Here is a 17,082-nt window from a genome sequence, read left to right as displayed (position 1 = left end):
CTCTATTCTCTTCACTCATACCATGATCCAGAGGAGTTCAATCTTTCAAATATGTTTATGCTGTCTGTAAATCACTTCATTCAAACCTGCTTTTCTTTCCTCCTTTACATTACATTACCTCAGACAAACATTAACTAAGCCTTAAAATAATTATTATGAAAAATTATAAATAATATATATATATATATATATATATATATATATATATATAAAGTGATGTATATACTTCTGGGGTGATGTGACATCATAGTCAACTACTCACTACAAGTAGCTATAATAGTGAGTGAGATGTGATGCATAACAATGATAAGCCTCCATGGATAGAGGCAAGTGTTAATGGAGAAGTCACCCTCATAGTCATATATACCAACCATAACATTCTTTCAATTTTCCTACTTTGATTTTCTTAGGTCTACCAATTTCATTTCAAAGACTATAGAGACAAACACTAAATTTTAATCATAAATATTAAATTATTATAAGAGTATCCAAATTTTGAAATTCTATATATATAATATCATGTGCATGATTGTAGAGTAGTTATATAGGATGACATAGTTGTCAAAATATTGATACCCTTTATATATATTGACTTTTAAGTGTAATTCAAAATTTTCATAATAAACTTGTTGGATGACAACTATTTTTTTTATTAATAATAGAAACATAAATGATTATTTAATAAGTTAAAGACTTACAATTTTATTGGTGTGTTATTTTGAGAAAATAAATAATAAAACTTAGAAATACTCAAGACAAAAATTGTAATTTTATTTATTTAATTTCTTTTATAATAGATATAATTTGTTTATGTTTCGTATAATTTTTATTATGAATTATGTATAGTTTTTTCATGTTTTGTATTTTTTAAAAGAATAAATAAATTTTCATATAATGATAAATAATTTATCAATTTTGCACTTTTATAACATAGTTGAGATGTTAAAATTTATAATGATGTTTAACATAATTTGATTTAAAAGAGAGAAATTGTCACTTACTTTTAAATATGACAATTACATAGTAAAATTCATTAGTGTAGTAGTATTAAGCATATTTCCTGAAAAAATATAGATTAATTAAGTAATGTATATTATGGTTTTTTTTTAATTATTGTAAATAAATTGATTTATTTTAAGGTTGTGAGGAAGAAAAATTCGAAAAGGTTGGGATGATTGGGATATAAATTTTTTAAAAAAGAATATTAAAGATATTATACGATTATTTTTAGTCTGTGATGAAATACAATAATTAGTATTTCTTGTTTTTATTAAAAATAAAGAACATTTCCGCTAGCTACATACACTAAGTAAATATTTATCTATACTTATGTATAAAGGGATTTTCTCTTTCAATTTTACTTTTTAAATAAGATTTTTTTTAAATTAAAATAATTATTTTTTTAGTTTTACTTTTTAAGTGATTGTTTATTTAAATTAATCCTACTCTTTTTTATTTGACTTTTTTTTTTAAATTTAACTATTTTTTAATTTATAAAACTAAAAATATTACGATAAAATTATAAAAATGATTTAATTTAATTTTATAATTATAATAATGACAACAATAAAAATAATATTTTATTACTTTTTATTATCATATGAACACATTCACTATTATCAAATATATTCACATTTTTCATTAGGATATTTTATACTTAATGAGTTAAATTCAATATGTATATTAATGTATGAATGTAATAAATTTATCTATATCTAATATTTATATTACATTTAATACGTGTAAGTTATACTACAAATAGAATAATATTAATAGAAATAATATTGAACGAGTAATATAAAAGAGAAAACAAATCCTCGTTATATTATGAAATGTTGCATATTTAAGATAATCGTTCGTTTCAAAATATTATAATTTAAAAATATAATCAATATATATATATATATATATATATATATATATATTAATTATAATTATTTTAATTTCTTTAAAAGGTTCTTTGTTAAGAAAAACTTTGTAACTTATCAGTCTACTTAAATGCTTTGGGCCAACGAAATGGGCTTCTCTTAGTTTCTTGTTAATATGTAGCCAATTATCTGAACATGGGCTCAAAGGGATGGACTTTTAGGGTTTTTTTTGGTCTATGCACTTTTGACTCCTCTAAATTTAATTTAAGAAACCAAGAGTATAATTATATATATATATATATATATATATATATATATATATATATATTACTCCTACACTTTATAAAAGTCATGAAAAACATTTTTTCCAACAAATGATACATGAGTGTCTTTTATGACACTAAAAAAAATGTTAAATTTGACCAAGATTTATTTTTCACATTATCACCGATTTTAATTTTGGGTATATACATTTTTTGTAATTACAAAAATTACTTAAAAAACAATTTCGGTAAATAGTTATAGGCGAATTTTAGTTAATTTTTTTTAAAACTGTCGAAAATAAACCTTTTGTAAGGGCCTGTAAATTTATAAAAAGGGCCATTGGGCCCTATGTGGGGCAGCTGGCCCATCTCTCTAAGTCAATCTGACTTTAGGAAAGAACTCAGCAGATTCTAATTTTCTAAGCTTCTCTCTCTAAAAAATTCAAGCCCTAACTTTCTCTGCCTTCTCTTTACCAAATTTTGAAATTTGATGGATGCATTGTCATTTAGGTGGTGATTCTGCATTCCCGGAGTCGAGAGCTTCGACTTGAACCGATCGGTTTCGCGTTCTATAGTGGGTAAGTGGTTTTGCCCTTTTCCTCCACTGTCCTTGAAATTAGGGCATGCGATTTTGCTCTTGCATGTCCCTTGTGTATTCTTCTTTTCATTCCTTGCCCTATTCTAGCTCTAAGAGTTGTTGGCTGTCACCAATGCGGTGATCTGTAGGTCCTGTTTGGTTCTCCGCTGTGTGGGGTCCTGTTTAAAGTATTCTAGCAAGCTGTACAACTCAACTTCCAGGTAAGGGGAGCTAGTTCTTCTTTTTCGATTTAGTTGTATGACGTGAATGCATGATGATTTTCAAATTGGTATGTTGTTGGAAGCATAATTTTGATTTTTGCTAACTTGAAATGCATGTATGGAAGTGTGAGTGTTATGTGAATTTGGTGATTGATGGATATGAACTGTTTGGGATGATTTTGAGTGATGAATTATGTATGTTGGAACTGCTTTGGTGTGGAAAATTTGTTGTGGTGTTGATAGGAAGGAAAATCAAGTGTCTTAGGGTCACTTTTTGGTCATTTTAGAGGAAGTGAGGTAGTGATTTTGAGCAAATGAGGTTTGTCATGTTTTTGGACTGTGGGGACAGTTTCACCCACTGTATTGTGACTTGTTTGAGTCACTAAATTGGTCAAGATAGGTGCAAAGTGGTAAGATTGGGTTTTGGGTCCCTAAGTTGGGTAAATTGGTGTTTTAGAGTTAGAAAGGAAGTGTGGTGGTCAAATTTAGAGTTAGGCATTCTTGGTGATCCTAGTCAGTTTAGATAACTTAGGTAGGTCATGTGTGACTTAGTAGGCATGTTTAAATGGTTAAAAATCAACTCCAAGTTGTAGAATTGAATTTAAACCTCTAGGTTGATAAAATTGAAGTTGTAGAACCTAAATCAATGCATAAACACTTTATAATAATGTTAGAAAGGATTAGAATTGTTTAGGTAAGTTTATTTTAGCATGAAAGTTGACTTATGGGTTGTAGAAGTTCACCAAAAGGATTAGAATTGGTAAAAGGGGGTAGAATTGCTCAATTATGCAGAAAAATCTGCATAATTCTCGCTTAGGCGCCCCTAAAGGGCGCTTGGGCGAAATTTTCTGTTGTCGTGTTTGTTTTTGATGGTTTGTGGGGTTCCGGACGTCCGTTTTGGACGTTCTTTAGTTCGTTCTGGGGGTTTTTGACCCTTCCGGAGCCATTGGTGAGGGTCTCCAAGCTGTTTGAATTACTTAAGTATTGGTAATTAAAAGTCCTAAAGAATTTTGTGTTGATAAGTGATGGTTTTGTGAAAGTATGTAATGTATGAGTTGTTTTATGACATGGTTAATGTTGTATGAGGGTGTATGGGTTTGGTATGAGACAATATAGTAAGAATGCACTTGAATGACTATGAAATTTTATGTTGATTGAATCAAAGTGGTTTATGAGGTACATTATTGATCCAAGAGGAATATCATGTGATTTAAAGTGGTCGGATTGAATATGAAATTAAGATCTCTCGGTGGGATCAGTTAGTGTATTGAATGAATGTGAGAGGCTTTCATATGGGGGGTTATCCCTAACACTCCAACGGTCTTTCATTCTCACTTAGAGAGGATTGACGCGTGTGGTGGGAGTAGTGGGAAGTCCTAGGGTAGGCGCTATCACTAAAGGTCTATTCCGCGGTAACGGACTAGCCTTGTGTATGGTCGGGTGGAACCCCTCGGCAATGGCTTTGCAAAGCAGTAGAGGCCATCACAAGTGCACAACCCGCCCCAGCTCTACATACATTCTATGTCCGGACGTGTCTAAAGTCTTAACATGATAGGATGCTTGTCTTGATGAGTTTTATGAAATAAATGCTTATGTTTATGATGACTAAGGTGTTTATGTGCGTATGGATATTCTGGGAAATGCTAGATTGATTGAAAATGAATTGTATGATTGTTTGAGACCTAGCTCACCCTTGCATTTGTATGTGTTGCATGTGTTTGCTTTCCCCCTTGCGATGATCATCCAATCCTTTGGATGTGAGCAGTAGGTGATGATGTACCTTTGGAGCAAGCTTTGGAAGTTGAGGAAGACCCAGCACCTAGTGCTTAGGATTTCTACTAGCTCTTATGTTAAATAGCTCTTCATTTTGAAAGACTTCTAGACTTCATTTTATCATGATCTGTATTTTGGAAACACTCTTTAGGTCCCATTGAATCTTTATTCAATCATGTATTTTGGAGAATTATGAACTTGTACTTAAGTTTTAAAACTTCCCAGCCAGACTTGGATAACTGTACTCCTTAATCCTATCTATTGTGTACTCTTAACTGCTTTCTATTATTATAATCGATGCATTCTACATATATACATTGCTATATATTTTGGGATGTTACACCTTTCCTATATTATATTATTTGTGTGATAAACAAAATTTATAACATTAATATATTGTTTGGTGAAAATAATGTTTTACATTGTTTTCGTAAAATGTAAAGATGAAATATGTATATAATCTCTTTAAAAACAAAATATAATTTATTTAAAAAGTTTGAGAGATGAAAAGTATGGCTTAAATGACATGGTATAAGAAAATATACGTGTATTATTTAATCACCACAATAAAAAATTGCATTCAAAATATATAAAAAAAAAGAAGTTACTTAATGGACATGTCATATTTTTCTTGTAGAATTTGATGTAGAAAGAAAAGGTAACCCATTTGAGTTGAAAATGGAGAAGTTGAAGGAAAAAAAGACAATATGAATTATGAAGTTTACACGTAGTTTTTGTAATTGATTTTGCGTGCAAAATTGAAACTTCTTTTCCCTCTCTATGTTACACGCACACAACTCGACAAAATAACAAGTTGATTCTCAAGAAAAAGGTCTCTTTCACGAGTTCTATGGTTCACAAAAGTTATATTCTATTATTTTCTATTGTGTATAAAAGAAGCTAGGTTCGTTATTTTATTAAGCATCAAGATTTGTTTTTTTTAACGAATTAGGAAAACTTTATTTTGAAAATAACTGATAAAAAATATTTATTTTAATTTTAAACAAATTGACCTAATAAAAATTCTTCTTAATTTGTTTTTTTAGAGAACTGATCAAACGGATTAAAAAATATATATTAAAAATTGTAAAACAAATATACATTGAAAATAATAAAAGAGGCGTTTTACATATTTTAATAAAAATAAGAATTTTACTTCCTTGTATACGTCAATATATTATAAATATTAATTAAATAATTTTGTTAAAAAAAATAAAAGTCACACTAAGTAAAATATAATATTATAAAAATGTTTAATGTTAAAATTATATATATATATATATATATATATATATTAATGTGAAATATTAAAAGAATTAAAACTATATAAATGTTGTAAATACCTAAATGTTAAATAATTATAGAAAAAGAAAAATAGTTATACAAAATTCGAATTTTATTACAGTTGTAGTATCTGTTAACATTTGAATAAACGTGGTGAATATCTAAATTATTAAACATTACAAGAAAATAAGTATTTGTGTAAAAAAAACAATCAAATAAAATGAAATCATGAAAGAAAGAAAAGATAAGTTAAGTTACCTATCGTACTTGAAACTCCACTTAAACATTTTTATTAAAAAGAAAAAAAAGTAAAACTATTGGAAAATACATAATAATTAAGATTAAATATGTTTTTAATATATGAATTTATACCTAAAATTGGATTTTTTTTCGAAAATCTTGAATTAATTTTATTTTATATTTTATTTATATGAGTGTTAATCCCTCCATCACCCCAAGTGTTTCTGCACCTCTTGACTATTTTCTTTTATTCCAAAAACACTCTACACATCCTCACTATTTTCTTTTATTCCAAAAATACCCTACATCTCTCCATTATCCTTAACAATCTTTCTCTTTCTCTCTCTGCATTAATGGAACATTCATATGACTTAGATTTAAACTGTGATATATTGCAAAATATAAAATTAAGAGGAAACTTCAATATTAGTCTTTCTACCACTTCCATTTTATAAACTTAAAAGTTAGATGCAAATACAAAATAATAAACATAATAATATTAATAGTAAACAATATATTATTATTATTATTATATAGTAACTTTATAATGACGAAAGAACTAAATAAATTCCAAATTTTTAACAAATAACTTTTCTTTTATATTTTAAGTATTTAATAATATTTTTATATTATTTATCTAATAAATTAAATACTTTATTCAAGTTATTTGAGTCAAACATGTCGGTAAGTTAAAACATAATATAATGTTAAAAATTATAAATATTAAATGTAAAAAAAAACACACATATATATAAATATTTTTCTAGAAATTTAGAACAAAATTTTACCATTTATTAAGTAATTTGAAGAGAAAAAAAATATTGAACAGTGAAAATAAGATTGAATCAAACTTATTTAAGGGAAAGTGTAAATAAAATTTTGCAATATATCACAAGTTTATTGAATATAGTGGGAAAATGTAGGGTATTTTTGGAATAAAAGAAAATAATGGGGAGGTGTAGAGTACTTTTGGAATAAAAGAAAATAGTGGAGAGGTGCAGGAGCACTTGGGGTGGTGGAGGGAGCAACACCTTATTTATATTCTTGCAAGCCAATGATGTTAAAGAATTGGTGATCTGACAAACAACATTAAGCATTGATTATTGAAAAATGATATTTTAACACAATTTTTTTACATATATTTGACACTAACCTTTCTTATTTTTTACTTTTTATTTTTTGAAAAACTGCAAAAGTTTACCCTTTTAAGATCATTTTACCCTTATTATGAGTGTCAAATGAGTGTCAATGTGTGTCATGGTACCCTTACTCTTAATTATTACACATGGTTGTGTGTATTGATACATGTCAATTCTTCCCTTCTCCACTTCCTCATCCTCAATTAGGGATGACAATAGAGCGAGACAAAGATGAATTTCATTATTTCATACTCATTCCTAGAAATTTTTTTTATCATCATCTTCATATCCATACCCAATAGGTATAATACTTTTATCTCATCTTCAACCCACTAGATAACGGGTATACTAGTACTTGTACTCATATCAATTATCTTAACATTTCTATCAACTAATTAATTTTTAGAAATAAAAAATAAAAAATCACAACAAACGTATCAAAGATGGTATGCGGGTGTTGGAGCTACAACGGAAGGAGCTCTCATGGCAGTAGAGGTTGAAGGAAACATGAAGACAAAGGAAAACGAAGAACAGGTAAGGAAAAAGAAATACTTTGATTACAACCTTTAATAATGTTTAGGTTTATGAGAAAAGGAAATCCCTAACTTAAATAGGGTTTCCGTAAACAAAGAAAGAAGGGAAAGGGGGAAAAGAAAACAACCCTAACTAAAAGCTAACAAATATAGTAGATTATTGATTTTAAGCAATAATCCTAACTAACCTAACAGAACAAATGGTTTCAATATCCTCCCCTCAAGCTGGATGATGTATGTTTACTAATTCAAGCTTGGAAATGATGGATTAGAAGCAAATACAGTGGGGGAACTTGGTGAAGATGTCCATTAATTGTTCATCTGAACAAATGGGAAGAAGATGCAGGAGATTGGCTTGGATCTTCTCGTGCACGACGTGGCAGTCCTGATTGATGTGTTTCGTCCTTTCATGGAAACTCTGGTTGTGAGCTATATATTTGGCGGAATTATTGTCACAATAAAGAGTAGTGAAGTCATTGTATTTCACACACGATAGCGACTAGAGCATGATATCATGCTTTAATGGAAAACTTGGAAACAATATTGTGTTTCTTAGATTTCCATGAGATGAGAGACGATCCTAAGAAGATGTAGAAACCCGTAATGGATCTTCTAATGTTAGGGCAAGTGCCTTAAGCTGAGTCACTAAAAACTTTTATCTGAATGTGGAGTCAATAGTAAAGAAAAACCCTCTAAAGAGTTGGACTCTATGTACCTAAGGACATGTTGCAAAGCCCGATAAAGATAGTTAGTGGAAGACTACATAAACTAACTTAACAAATTGATAGAAAAAATAAGTCAGGTCTAGTGTTGGTAAGATAGAACAACTTCCCTATCAATTTACGGTAAGAATTGGGATTAACCAAGTAATTCTCTATTTTATATAGAGAATTTGTCACTTAGAAAGGGAGTAGAGCATGGTTTACTTTCAATCATTATTATTTCTTCAAGAATTTCTAGAGCGTATTTCCTTTGACATAGACGAATTCCCTTCTTAGACCTGGCCACTTCAAAGCTTAGGAAGTATTTGAGTTCTCCTAGGTGCTTGATCTGAAATCTATGGTCCAAAAGAGCCTTTATGTGGTTAATTTCTAGGTTTAATCCTTTTCGACATTCCTATTTATGTACGAATGTCTTAGATGGGTCCTCGTTTTCTAAAGTGTATCAAAATGGTCCTTAATTTTGAAAATTGATATCAATTGAGTCCTTTCTGTTAAGTTGGCTGGACGGCGTTAAAAAAATTGATGAGTGGATGCTGAGATGACGAACGAACGCTCGTCCACCAGCGAACGAACGCTCGTCCATCAGCGAACGAACGCTCGTCGACCACCGAACGAACGGTCGTCCAGTGTGGAACGAACGGTCGTCCAGTGTGGAACGAACGGTCGTCCAGCAGTAAGAGGTCGACGAGCGTTCGTTCTCTGGTGGACGAGCGTTCGTTCGCTGGTGGACGAGCGTTCGTTCGCTGGTGGACGAGCGTTCGTTCGTCATCTCAGCATCCACTCATCAATTTTTTAACGCCGTCCAGCCAACTTAACGGAAAGGACTCAATTGATATCAATTTTCAAAATTAAGGACCATTTTGATACACTTTAAAAAACGAGGACCCAATTGAGACATTCGTACATAAATAGGGATGTCGAAAAGGATTAAACCTAATTTCTATGATGGAGTTTCCTGTCAAAATAATGTCATTTACATACACAAGAAGAGTTGTGGAATCTTTAGATGTTTTCTTAATGGGTATAGAATGATCAAATTTAGATTGAGTATAATTAACAGAAATAAGGAAGGATGATAGTTTGTCAAATCACTGTCTAGTAGCCTATTTCAGTCCATACAAAGACTTAATTAGTTTGCAAACCTAACCCTTTGCATGGATATTCAAACTTGGTGGTGGCTCCATATACACTTCTTCATTTAGGTCTCCATGTAGGAAAGCATTATCCACATCAAGTTGGTGTAAGAACTAATTCTTTGAGGCAGCAAGAGCAAGTAATAACTTGGTAGTAGTGAGCTTGGCAACTAGGAAAAAGTATCCAGGAAGTCTATTCCTTCTTGTTATGTATAACCTTTCACCACCAAGCGTGCCTTGTACCTTTCTATGGTGTCATCCGCTTTCTACACCCTATGAGAGTTTTTTTAGGAGGTAGTTAGGTTAAATACTAGGCATCTTTGTCCTGTAAAGCTTTTATTTCTTTTTGCATAACTTCTGCTCACTCTCAATTTGTCTTAGCTTCATTATAAGATTGAGGTTCACTTCTGGAAAATATGGCTAGGGTGTATCTTAGGTGTTTCTCACACAAAGAATTATAAGACAGAACATTAAAAATAGGATATGAAGTTTTGAAATTATGTTTGTACATAAGAATTTGGATGAGGATTGATTAACTTGATGTATGTGGTCATTTAAGCATCCAGGAGTCCTTCTGATGGAAGATGCTATAGGCGAAGATAGAGGTATAACTGAAAATGATGCTTTCAAAGGCATCTTTCAGTGAGTAAACACAACGAAAAGGAGGTATATAACCTAAACGTGAAATATGCTCTTGGTGAACACCATATATTAAGCTGGATTAGACGCTCTAGAGGCGTTTTCTAGTGTTTACGACGCAAAAGAAACAAACTTTAAATCCTAAGTGTGAGATGCAGTGTCCAATGGTGGAAAGGCATTGGAAAAAAACAATGGAAGATTGGATCTACGAGAGCTCCCATCGTAAGTGAAATAAGAGTTTAGGGAAGTGGTGTTCGGTGGTTTAGCTGACTAGGAAACGAATGAAGAATGGAGATAAAGGGGATGGATCGAGTTAGCTGAAGTGAAGTTACAAAGAGGTATTTGGATGCTTAAAGAAGGAATGGTTCGATGGTGGAAAGAAGAACTAAAAAATAGATGAAGGAAGTGAAGGAGTGACCAACGCAAATGGAAGGTGGCTAAAGTAGGATCTCTTGGATTCTCTAGCCTTGACTCTCAAGGAGGAATTGGTTTTGGAGTGCTCTCTACAGAATCACAATTCATATATCTCAAAAGTGTCTTACAATAGTGATGGAAATGGCTTTTATAACATTTTCTACGTGAAGCCTATGCCCAAAATCATATCCATCTTTCATGGATCAACTGCCACATGTCCTAGAATGTTTTACATGTTAAAAATGAAAGAAGTATTAAAAACGTGCTTAAAAAATGAGAGTTTGGCCTTTTGGACAAATAACTCGAGCAAGCCGCTGCTTTAGAAGCTCGACCAACTCAACAATGGATCCATGGCTTAGACCTAAGTCATCATCCCCTCTCTCTTGAGAATGATTTGTCCTTAAATCTGGAAGGTCACCCTTTTTATAAGGATATTTGGATTTATTGTGGACGAAGCTCCTCACAGTCTTAGGAGCAGGTAATCTTTAAATGACTTTATTTTTGTTGAGACCCACATGAATTCCTCTCGAATCAAATGCTAATATGCAATAAGCATTAAATATATTTGACATTATTTTTGTTTGTATCAATAATACATATATATATATAGAAAGATACTTTTAGAAGAAGATTTCCTCATATTGTGATTTTTGTTTTTGATGGGATTAAAAAGCCTTACTTCATAAAAAAAAATATTTGTGTCTTGAGTTAGTTGTAACCACAAGGGTAACAATAACTCAAGTTGTGGGTCCAAGTAATCACCTTTCGACTCTTGTGGATCTTTTGTGATTGTGATCCCCTTTTAGTAGTTGTTGTCGGTGTCAACATTTTTAGTAGATCTTTGACCATTGTTGTCACTCTTAACAAGGCTTTGTATTTCAACAAAGTTCTAATCAAATAGAAATTCGTTAGGAAAGACATTTTTATCTTCTCCATTGTTGTAGGTTTCCTTGTTCTTTTGTTCGTTTTTATAAGGAAAAACATTTTCATAACAGATTACATTTATGCTTATAAAAATTTCCCTAGTATTAATGTCAAACACAATATAACCTTTCACACCATTCTTGTATCCAAGAAAAACACCCATTGTGGCCTTATAATCAAGTTTATTTATGTTATTTTCTAGAGTGGAGGCAAAGCATAAGCAACCAAAGGTTTTCAAGTTTAGATAAGTAGAATGAATGTCATACATTAGGTCATAGTGAATTTTACCATTAAGAACATTGGAAGGCGACCTATTTATCAAATAAATATCATGAGAGACAACATAAGCCCAGTAAACATTAGGAACATTAGATTGGAAAAGCAGGCTACGAGTTATATTTAATATACGCTGATGTTTGCGCTCTACAACAGACTTGTGTTGAGGAGTTTCAACATAGCTATTTTGATGGTCAATACCATAGAGTTATACAAGGCAACATAGTTAAATTCAGGTCCATTGTGAAATCTAATGGTCTTAATAGTTTTATCAAACTGATTTTTAATTTTTAATTTTTATAACAAAATTTTGCATTAAATCTCTAGTTTGACTTTTATTATGCATTAAGAAGGCCCAAATATGTATGTTGTAATCATCAACCATAATAAGGAAATATTTATGACAATGGATAGAAGGTATAGAAACACGATCCCATATATCACAATGTATCAGTTCAAAACAATTAATAGATAAAGAATTAATAACAGATATCATAAATAATATCATATGGTATTTGTACATAAGGAAAACTTTTACATATATGTTCTATAGTTTTGTTTCTAGGATGACCTAGTCTATAATGCACATGTTAACATCAACATGTTCATAAGAAAAAACATATCTAGGAATGAAATCTTCATAAAAAAAATAGGAAAAGATTGTAACAAATAAAGGTCCTTGTAGACATTAGCACGTCCAATCATCTTTAAGGTAGAGTTGTCCTGTATCTGACACATCTTAGAAGAAAAGGTTAGAGTGAAATTTATGTCCTTAATTAGGCTTTGGACAGATATTAGGTTAAAAGAGAAATCAAGAATGTATAAGACATTAAATATAATAAAATCTTTTGAAACAAAATTATTGGATATTTTGACAGATATGGGTTTGATTTTATGAAAAGTGACAAAGTGTTTTTTTTTTCATGGATCACATGATTAGTGGCCTCAGTGTCTATAATCTAGGAAAGATTACCTTGTTTTTCTCTTGACGTGTTTCTTTGTATTTGACTAATACTATGTGAGGAATAATCAGTGCTTTTTATCATCTTTAGTAACTTCTGCATTTGTTTTAGGGTGAAGAAACTAAAAGCAACATTAGTGTTGGCCTGTTTGGTGAGTTTTGTTTCTGTAAAGGTAGAATCACCTTTACAAACGTTGACAGAGTTTTAGTCACTTTGTCCTCCTCTGTCTTGACTGTTGTGGTTGTCATTCTTCTTGCACCATGATGGGTAACCTTATTTGGAGTAGCATTTATCCACAATGTGATTCATCTTATGGAAATAGGAGCATTGTTTCCCATAATTAGAATTTTCTTCCTCTCTTTTCCTTGACCGTATGAGCCAACACCACACCTTTTAGACTTCCAACTTTGTTCTTGTTTCCAATGATTCTGTTTGTCAGCAGTGTTGGCCAAGATCTTTCTTTCAGCATTCTGATTAGTGATGCTGATGTCTTGTCTTTCTTGTTGCATGATGAAGTAGAAGACCTAGTTAATGTTGGGAAGGGGCTCTATTAAAAGAATTTGTGTTCTCACAGTGTTATGGGTATCATTTAGGCCTTTTATGAAATAAATAACATGTTCTATTTCTCTGTATTTGACAAAGATTTTAGACAAATCACAACTTTAGAGAACATCACAAGTACAACATGGTATGGTCTAAAAGACTCTAATTCTTCTTAAAGATTTTTCAAATCAGTAAAAAAACTAACTTAAGTTCCTTTCTCCTTGTTTAATTGAGTGAATGTATTGAAGTAAATTTGAAATCTTGAATTAGTCTCCTTTGGAGAACCCTTCTTTTAATTCATCCCACACATCTTTGGTATCTTCAACATATACGACACTTTTTACAATTTGTAAAGAAAGGGTCTTGATAATCCAAGATAGAACCATCATATTGGATCTTTCCCAAGCATCAAACAAGGTATCATTTCTTTAAGGTTTTTTAATTCTTTCATCTATGAACTTGATCATTTTCTTAGAGAGAAAGGCTCTCCTCATGTTTCTGTTCCAAGAAGAATAGTTAGTTTTATTTTAAACCTAAGAGATGAGAGTAAGACTAGATTTTCCCTAGGATATAGATAAAAGGGTTTGAGGGATTTGTTGTATGGTCCATGTGTTCCATCACACTAAGAATTAAAGAAGAAGGCTACCGGTTTAATTTAGAGATGAAATGCAACAGAAGAAGAGGTAGAATAGGTGGTGAACCTACTTTGATACCATATCAAAGATGGTATGTGGGTGTTGGTGCTGCAACGAAAGGAGCTCTCATGGCAACAGAGGTCGAAGGAAACATGAAGGTAAAGGAAAACAGAGAATAGGTAAGGAAAACAAAATACTTTGATTACAACCTTTGATAATGTTCAAGTGTGTGACAAAAAGAAATCCCAAGCTTAAATTAGGGTTTTCGTAAACAAAGAAAGAGGGGAAAGGGGGAAGAGAAAACAACCCTAACAAAAAACTAACATATCTAACATATTACTACTCCTAAGTAGTAATCCTAACTAACCTAAAAAAACAAATGGTTTCATTAAAAGGAAACATGATTTATCAAATATTCAATATTGAAAATACATATTTTCATTTCTTCAATATCGTAATTATGTACATTTCAAATTATAATACTAAATAAAATTTCATGATAACCAAAACATTTATTAATTTTGTGAACGATATTAACACATAGTCGATAATATTTAAAAATATTTTTTAAAAATTATAAATGAAAACAAATATTCAAGTTTAAAAATATTTTATTTTTTTTACTTCCTTTCTCTAAACTATAATTAAATGTCTTTTTTTACATTAAAAAAAATTATAATATGTTATTTGAATAAAATTGTACAAAGAAAAAATATTAAACTAATAATATTTAAAATATAGATCTTTTATTTTTTGAATTTCAATCTATGTTGGATGATGATAAACAAAATTCATGACAATGAAATTAAAGTATTATATTATATTAGACGAAATGTGTTTATGCAATTGCAGTGATGAAATTATACCTATTATTAAAAGTCCTACATCGACTAGTGATAAGATTAGTTGTAAGTATATATGTGGGTGTAAACCTTGCCTTACAAGCTGATTTTGTGAGGTTGGGTTAGATTTAAAATTCTCTTTTTAACATAATATCAGAGTCATTGTTTGGAGCTTATCCTAGCGAGATTTATGTTTACTGGATATATCATTCCACCCATTATCAGACCGCTATCAGACAACCAATCAATGTCTAGTCCACACTCGAGATGTATACATATCGACATGAGAGATGTGTGTTGGAAGTCTCACATTGACTAGTATATATAAGATCGGTTTAAAGTGTGTGTGTGTGTGTGTGTGTATATATATATATATATATATATATATATATATATATATATATATATATATATATTGTGTGGGTGCAAACTTTATCTTATAAGTCGATTTTTTGGAGTTTAGTTAGGCTTTAAATTCACTTCTTAACACTTGATAATGAGTTAACAGAAAATATAAAAAAAAATCTCATCAAATCATTATTTTACATGAGTTTTATCAAATATTCCAGTTCTCCCTTAAGAACTCTTAAGGGGTTCCACTAATATTTTACAAAGATTACACGAGTTTTACCTCTTCAAGTTTACAACAAGTATTTTTACCACTTCTAATTCACCTAGTTAATATGACTAGTCCGAGTTTAACCACTTCCAGTTTACAAGTACTCTAACCACTTCTGGTTTTAAGTATTCTAATCACTTTTGGTCTTAACCCTATACAACACATCTAGACAAGTGTTTTAATTCTCTTCAAAATTTACAATACAAACCGTGTTTAAGAGCAAAGGTACAAATGATAACTCTCAAAGAGAGGATATAAGCAATACAAAGAGTTTTATGATTTACTAAGAATTTTCTCTCTAATGAAATATGTTCTTTAGACGATAATTGAGCGCAACAAGCTTGAGTTCACTATTCTATTCTTCTTATATTACCCTTATCGTGCTATCATTCTTGTCTTCTCTTCAAACTTTCGTCTATATATAATTTTTCTTAAAAGATAACCGTGAGACAAGGAAGTTGATTTTAGGAGAGCAAATGACTTTTAGGTGAGAAGTCAGACTTTAGTTTGTAGGGGTCAAAGTTATATCATAGCCTTAAGCAAATTGAGCTTATACGATGTGATAGAGTAGGAGGCTTCAAGGAAAACATTCTCCGAATGTTCTTCTTTTCTTACAACGTCCTTTTCTTGGGTGTGTGATCATATGTTTCTATTTTAGTGATCTGCACATATATTAAGAAAAAAACATACAAGTATCGAAAAAATTTATCGTACTTGCATTAAATGTTTTGAGATAAAGGTTTAGACTATATTGCATGTTCAAGATATCTTATCATTTCTTATGTCATTCATAAATGCAACGTTTGACAAAACATATGGCATGTATAATCATCAGATGGTATTAATATTAAATGCATCTTTAGAGGCTATAAGGTTTAGTGGTTATTTATTAGACAATGTATTCTTTAAAACCCTTTGCTTGAGATAACACTTATATTGAATAAAAAGTTTCTTTTAACCTCACTGTTATAAAAGAAATAAACTTTTTTTTTTTAAGACATTAGCTTGTTACTCATATAATCTATTAGATGATTTCAAAGAATTTTTTTAAGAAGCGATTTATGATTTTAATTCATTACTTTAATCTAGAAAAAACTTGAATTACTTAAATTCTCTATCACGTTGTCTCACCAAACAATATTTATTTAAAACTGGAGATAAAACCACTTTCTTTATAAAGAACGGGAAATATTCATGAGTTGGAAATTAAGCATTAAAACTTACTTTTATTTAGAAAAGGCAAAATATAACTGAAAAAAAAAACTTTCCTAAATAAAGGACAGAAGATAACCAAAAAGTAGTTCAGTATAAAATAATACTATAAATAGAATGATAATTATATAATTATTATAATCATAATATAGTAATAAAATAGAGAGAGTAGACCACGTAATCACCTAACGCCGTCACATGCGACGGCAACCCTAAAAATACCGAACTCGCTGACGCAGCCATTCTAACGTCGTCAAAATAGA

Source organism: Vigna umbellata, chromosome 10 (genome assembly GCF_029865625.1).
Source record: "Vigna umbellata cultivar VRB3 chromosome 10, Vumbellata_1.0, whole genome shotgun sequence".
In the NCBI taxonomy this organism is placed as follows: domain Eukaryota; kingdom Viridiplantae; phylum Streptophyta; class Magnoliopsida; order Fabales; family Fabaceae; genus Vigna; species Vigna umbellata.
This window is presented reverse-complemented; position numbering follows the sequence as displayed.